Raw genomic sequence first — 6,933 nt, 5'->3', positions numbered from 1 at the left:
AAAAAGCCTTTCATTAACTTCAATGCCTTTTTCTGCTAGCAGAAAAAGGAACACATTGAAATCAATGGGAGGCTTTTTTTTCAGCGCTGAAATTCCACACCAAATTCCTCACCATTTTCCTCCGTGTGAATGCACCCTTACAGTGTAGTACACAGTATATTCAGATGATCAGGATGAGGCCCAACAGTGAGACTCAGCTAAAAACCCTGCAGAAAAAAATAGCAGTGAATCACAATGTATTTTTTCCACAGTGTATTTCATTGCGCTTTTAATGCATTTTCCCTGCACTTTCTCCCGATTGCGTAGCTGAAAGCAACTGGCCATATTTTTTTAAGCGCACGCATTTTAGAGGTTGCGGCTGTTCCACATCTTATTTTTTCCTGCAACGTGTGGATGAGGTAAATTTCATTCGCTTTGTTGATTCTGTAAAACACTTTTTTTTTTCTGTAATAGACAAAGACGTTGTGTTTCTGCAATGTGGGGTTTCAGGTATTTGCAGCCTATACTGACCATAGGCCATAAAAAAGTTTAACCCTGGACAAACCCTTTAATATGTCCCACACAGTTTAACATCCCCTTTCTGCACAGGATGTTACCCCATCACTGCTCCCACACAATATAATGGCCCCATCACTGTTCCCCATACATTATGGGGGAGCAGTGAAGAGGCTACTGTATGATGGGGAGTAGTGAAGTGGCCACTGTATGATGGGGAACAGTGAAGAGTCCATACAAGATTTGGCCCAGACAACCCCTTAAAAGAGGTGTCTATAAACTGGAGTTATCACTGTAGCGGCCACCAGAGAGGTGTAAAAAAAAGTATACTGACCTGTCCCCAGCACCCCGTTGTCCCTCGCCTGTGTCTGTTCAGTCTCATGGCGGCAACTCATTTCTGGAAATCCTGTAAATAATTAGTCTCAGCGATCACGTGAGGTGCAGGACTCCCAGCAAGGAGGCGCCAGCACGAGACTGAACGGACACTGGCGGCGGACAACGGAGACAGGTGAGTATGCTTTTTTATTTTACACCTCCCGCCTGGCACATGAGTTGCTCCAATTCCTGGACAACCACTTTAAAGGATTTATCCATGTTTCTAATATTGATGGGCTGTCCTTAGAATAGACCATCAATATTACATCTGTGATGATACAACAGCCAGGACCTCTGCAGATCAGCTCTTCCAGGACAGGGTGGATACAGGTAATGGTAATATTTCTAGGAGCCGCACTGTTCACTTGCCATACAAGGTGTAGCAGTAGGTTTAGGTAGTGCACATGGTATAGTGGGTGAGCAGAATGGCTCCGGACATGTTATTACATTTAGCCGTCGTGTCTCGGTACCGCTGATCTGCAGGGTCCTGGCGGTGGGCCCCTAGAGACAATTCCACTGGTGGGCCCTACACACCCCAGTCCGATCCTGGGTGTGAACCTAGCGTAACAGACAGGATTTAGATACAGTAGCTCAGTCAAAAGTATCACAAGCCAGGCCTAGATACGGCAGCTCAGCTGACAATATCAGCGGTGAAGATTAGATATACCGACTCAGATGACAGTATCACAAGCCAGAATTAGATACAGCAGTTGAGCAGATAGCATTACAGGTCAGGACTACATAGGGCAACTCAGCAGACGGAATCACAGGTTAGGATTAGATACACCAACTCAGCAAACAGTATTAAAGGTCAGGATTAGATACAGCAGCTCAGCAGACAGTATCCTAGATCAGGATTAGATACATCCGCGGATCAGCGGCGAAGAGCTCTACGCAGAACTGTCCGGCGAGCCACTGTTGACGTCAGTGCGAATCACGTGATTCCTCGGCTGGTGACGTAGCAGAGGGAGGGGGAAGAGACAAGATGGCGGCGGCGGGGTTCTGAGGCGGAGGGGGGAGTTCGGGGACGCCTATCACCGGAATAATGGCTGTGGCGAAGCACACGAGAATAGCGGGAGGAGCCCGGAGCTGCTGAGCCGCCTGGAAGTGAGTGTCAACTGCTAGAAAGATGTGGGGACCGGGGCTTAGCTGTGCAGGGGTGACAGGCCCTCTGCTTATGGGGGACCCTGTCACTGACTGGAGCTGTGCAGCAGAAGGCCTAGTGGCCACACAGAATACTCTGCTCTAATAGGTACCTCTGCTGTACTGGCCCTTCCTAACTGTGCTGAACCTCAAAACTCTGTGCCCCTTCTTATACAGCCATTTCCCCACTGTGCTACCTCTTGTTGTGATATACAGCACACCCTGTAATACTTTTCTCCAGCTATTCTGTTGCCATGTATACCTCTCTATACCGTACTGCACCCCTCATTTTACTCTGTATACCTCTCTATACCGTACTGCACCCCTCATTTTACTCTGTATACCTCTCTATACCGTACTGCACCCCTCATTTTACTCTGTATACCTCTCTATACCGTACTGCACCCCTCATTTTACTCTGTATACCTCTCTATACCGTACTGCACCCCTCATTTTACTCTGTATACCTCTCTATACCGTACTGCACCCCTCATTTTACTCTGTATACCTCTCTATACCGTACTGCACCCCTCATTTTACTCTGTATACCTCTCTATACCGTACTGCACCCCTCATTTTACTCTGTATACCTCTCTATACCGTACTGCACCCCTCATTTTACTCTGTATACCTCTCTATACCGTACTGCACCCCTCATTTTACTCTGTATACCTCTCTATACCGTACTGCACCCCTCATTTTACTCTGTATACCTCTCTATACCGTACTGCACCCCTCATTTTACTCTGTATACCTCTCTATACCGTACTGCACCCCTCATTTTACTCTGTATACCTCTCTATACCGTACTGCACCCCTCATTTTACTCTGTATACCTCTCTATACCGTACTGCACCCCTCATTTTACTCTGTATACCTCTCTATACCGTACTGCACCCCTCATTTTACTCTGTATACCTCTCTATACCGTACTGCACCCCTCATTTTACTCTGTATACCTCTCTATACCGTACTGCACCCCTCATTTTACTCTGTATACCTCTCTATACCGTACTGCACCCCTCATTTTACTCTGTATACCTCTCTATACCGTACTGCACCCCTCATTTTACTCTGTATACCTCTCTATACCGTACTGCACCCCTCACTTTACTCTGTATACCTCTCTATACCGTACTGCACCCCTCACTTTACTCTGTATACCTCTCTATACCGTACTGCACCCCTCACTTTACTCTGTATCCCTCTCTATACCGTACTGCACCCCTCACTTTACTCTGTATCCCTCTCTATACCGTACTGCACCCCTCATTTTACTCTGTATCCCTCTCTATACCGTACTGCACCCCTCATTTTACTCTGTATACCTCTCTATACCGTACTGCACCCCTCATTTTACTCTGTATACCTCTCTATACCGTACTGCACCCCTCATTTTACTCTGTATACCTCTCTATACCGTACTGCACCCCTCATTTTACTCTGTATACCTCTCTATACCGTACTGCACCCCTCATTTTACTCTGTATACCTCTCTATACCGTACTGCACCCCTCATTTTACTCTGTATACCTCTCTATACCGTACCCCTCACTTTACTCTGTATACCTCTCTATACCGTACCCCTCACTTTACTCTGTATACCTCTCTATACCGTACCCCTCACTTTACTCTGTATCCCTCTCTATACCGTACCCCTCACTTTACTCTGTATCCCTCTCTATACCATACTGCACCCCTCACTTTACTCTGTATCCCTCTCTATACCATACTGCACCCCTCACTTTACTCTGTATCCCTCTCTATACCATACTGCACCCCTCACTTTACTCTGTATCCCTCTCTATACCGTACTGCACCCCTCATTTTACTCTGTATACCTCTCTATACCGTACTGCACCCCTCATTTTACCCTGTATACCTTTATACACCACACTTCAGTTATCCTTTTACCCTGTATACCTCTATATACCATTCCCCACCCCTCCTCCTACCCTATATACCGCACCTCTCCTCTTACCCTATATACCAGGGGTAGGGAACGTACGGCTCTGCAGCTGTTGCAAAACTACAACTCCCAGCATGCATACTGGCTCTGCTGTTCTGGGAACTCCCTTGGAAGTGAATGGAGCATGCTGGGAGTTGTAGTTTCACAGCAGCTGGAGAGCCAAAGGTTCTCTACCCGTGCTATATACCATACAGCACCCCTCCTTTTACCCTGTATACCTTTATACACCATATTGTACTCCTCCTTTTACCCTGTATACCTCTATATACCATACTACACACCACCTGTATACATCTATACCATACTGCTCCCCTCATTTCACCCGCTACATATGTGTAATTCCCCCCCCCCCCTTCCCCATATCATCTGTCATTCTGAATGTATCTATATAACATACTACACCAATCCTGTTAAACTGTGCCCTGTATTACCCCTATTTGGTACAGTTCTGCTTACCTGTATTTTATCCAGGAGTTACCCCTCTCCTATACCTCAGGTTGACACTGTTGTGCCAGTGCTGAACCTCTCGTCACTGTACACCCTGATAATACTGATTCCTCCCTTGTTTGCTCCTTCATGCTTATTCTACTGACCTCCTCCTGTTGCCTGGGACCTCCTTATACAGTGTCTTTCCTGTCATACCACATATCCTGTTGCACTGAGTACCTTCTGTTGCATTGCACCCTGTTATACTTAATCACACCCCTTTTGTCCTATACCTCTTTCTTTTTCTTTGCAGCCAATGTTATACATTACTAAATCTTTCCAGTTGTAACACACCTCCTGTTTCACTTTGGTATACTGACCCACTCCTATCATTGCACCCCCTTGTTATATTTACTAAGGTCTCTTGTCACAGTCACCCCTTTCATCCAATATTTTGCCTATCTCTGAACCCCCCATTATTTATTGCTCCCACCATTCTCCATCCAGTGTGCAGGTTGTAGGGCAGCCCTGCTGGACATGATATCATTGCACCCACTTGGCCTGGATTCATATGATGCTCTCTTAAATCCCTAACTGTAATTGCAGTAGTAGGTAGCACAGTTTACTATGGATTCCAGCTGGGTAGTGCTGTTTTACTATGCCAGTAAACCGGAAGTTTTCAATTTTATTGCCACTAGATTATAAAAGAAATGCATAGTACCAATTGCTAAGCATTAGTGCATTAAAGTCAGTCATATCATATAGCTTGCATGCAGTGATGGAACTTTAAGTGTCCTGTAATACAGCTTTGCTGAATGCTGAGACCCTGTATGGCGATACATAAAGGTCATGTGATATAGTGTGTGAAGTACAGTTTGACTATGTAACCTACTATGCACTTCCTATATGTAATACAGCTGTGTATATGAGACTTCAGCAGACATCAATGCTTCGCGGCCTTACTGCTTCTGGATTTCTGAAGTTGTATCTTGGCCATGAATTCTGTTCCAACCTTGAATCTAATGACCTGAACTTACAGCATCTTCTACCCCTATGATGATATAAGTTTGGTCATGGAGTCACGGTTGCAACACAATTTGCAGCGCTATCATAAATTCTGGAAAATCCATATGCATTATGGCCATTAAAAAGTACCTTTCACGTCCTCAGGGCACATGCAGTGTAATACACCGCTAGAAAGCTAACAGTGCGCTGAATTCAATCGGCTTTCTCGTTCTGTGCCCCCGCTGAAAAGCTATCGGTGCCGATACCATAGCTCTTCAGTGTCAGAAGGGCGTTTCTGACAGTCTATCAGGAATGCCCTTCTTCACAGTAGTGTCTATTGCCCTGTACTGTGAGAGGGGGCGTTCCTTACTACCCAGTGATGATGCTGAGCGGTAAGCAATGCCCCCTCTCACAGTACAGCGCAATAGACGCTACTATGAGGAGGAGCATTCCTGACTGACTGTGAGAAATGCCCTTCTGACAGTGACGAGCTACGGTACCGGCATTGATACTTCTTCACCGGGGGCACAGAACGGGAAAGCCGATAGTGCACTGAATTCAGAACACTGTCGGCTTTCTAGCGGTGTATTACACTGCATGTGTCCTGAGGACGTGAAAGAGAATCTCTTTAAAGAGAACCTATCGGCAAATCGTGCTAGAATGAGTGTAAAACTTTGTTTGCAAGAGTAGAATATCTTCACCTATGAAAATCTGCAACTGTGTCTTTCTTTTTTTTTTCCTGTTTTCTCATTCAGTTCTCTGTGCTTTCTGCTATAGTATTGGATATTTGTGGTGCAAGAAAGTAACTGATTATTAAATACCAGATTAAAGGAATTGATCTGCTGGGCACGGTTTGACCTTGTCCACTAAGATCTTGGCACCTGGGCTGAATGCCAAGAGGACAGAGTCAAACTAAGAGGCCCAAAGACTGTATTCTCTGTAGTGTGTGTTATGCAGCCTTCTGTAAGGGGAATATAGCAGCACAAGTCTCTCATTTGTTCTGGATCAAAGCAGGGTATCGTCCATTTTGCCAGAAAAAAGTACTGCAGCATGCGTCTCCTTTTTGTTTGGCTTTTTGACGAATCTGTAACAGAGATGCCTTACAGACCTTCTGAATCAGATGTAAATGTAGCTTTACGTAGATCAGCTTCGATTGTGAGAAAGATGTGAATATTCGTTGACTTACAGTAAGTACAGATCTTGAATATAGTGAGAAATTGGAAAGATACGCGGTGAACTTCTGAAACTGTCTAAACAATACATTGCCTTTATTGCTCATAGCAAGCAGTCACAGCGTAGCTCTTGTTTTTGAGAGCATTGTAGGAAATGATAGGTCGTCATTGTTGGCTATAGTAACCAATATTTCTGAAAATATCATTAAAGGTTTATTTCCTTCTTGGAAATGATAAATCCTGTTCCAACCACCTGGGTATGAATTATTGAAACTGGTGAGTGGTGCTGTAACTCCCGTAGAGGGAAAAGGGCTCGATGGAAGTTATGGAAACACTGTAGCTTTGGCG

General features: G+C 45.1%; 1 protein-coding gene across 2 annotated transcripts in view; it reads left to right on the top strand.

The window, feature by feature from the left end:
- The first annotated feature begins 1,882 nt into the window (after positions 1–1,882).
- BTBD7 (BTB domain containing 7) overlaps positions 1,883–6,933 on the top strand; it is a 36,618-nt gene continuing 31,567 nt past the window's right edge. For both annotated transcript variants that reach the window (XM_075282424.1, XM_075282425.1), the window contains exon 1: positions 1,883–1,977. The gene's annotated coding sequence lies outside the window, so the exon portion shown is untranslated. The remainder of the gene's footprint in view (positions 1,978–6,933) is intronic.

The sequence above is a fragment of the Leptodactylus fuscus genome, chromosome 7, assembly GCF_031893055.1.
Source record: "Leptodactylus fuscus isolate aLepFus1 chromosome 7, aLepFus1.hap2, whole genome shotgun sequence".
In the NCBI taxonomy this organism is placed as follows: domain Eukaryota; kingdom Metazoa; phylum Chordata; class Amphibia; order Anura; family Leptodactylidae; genus Leptodactylus; species Leptodactylus fuscus.
Note: the sequence above shows the minus strand (reverse complement) of the source record. Positions and strands in the feature narration are given on the sequence as shown.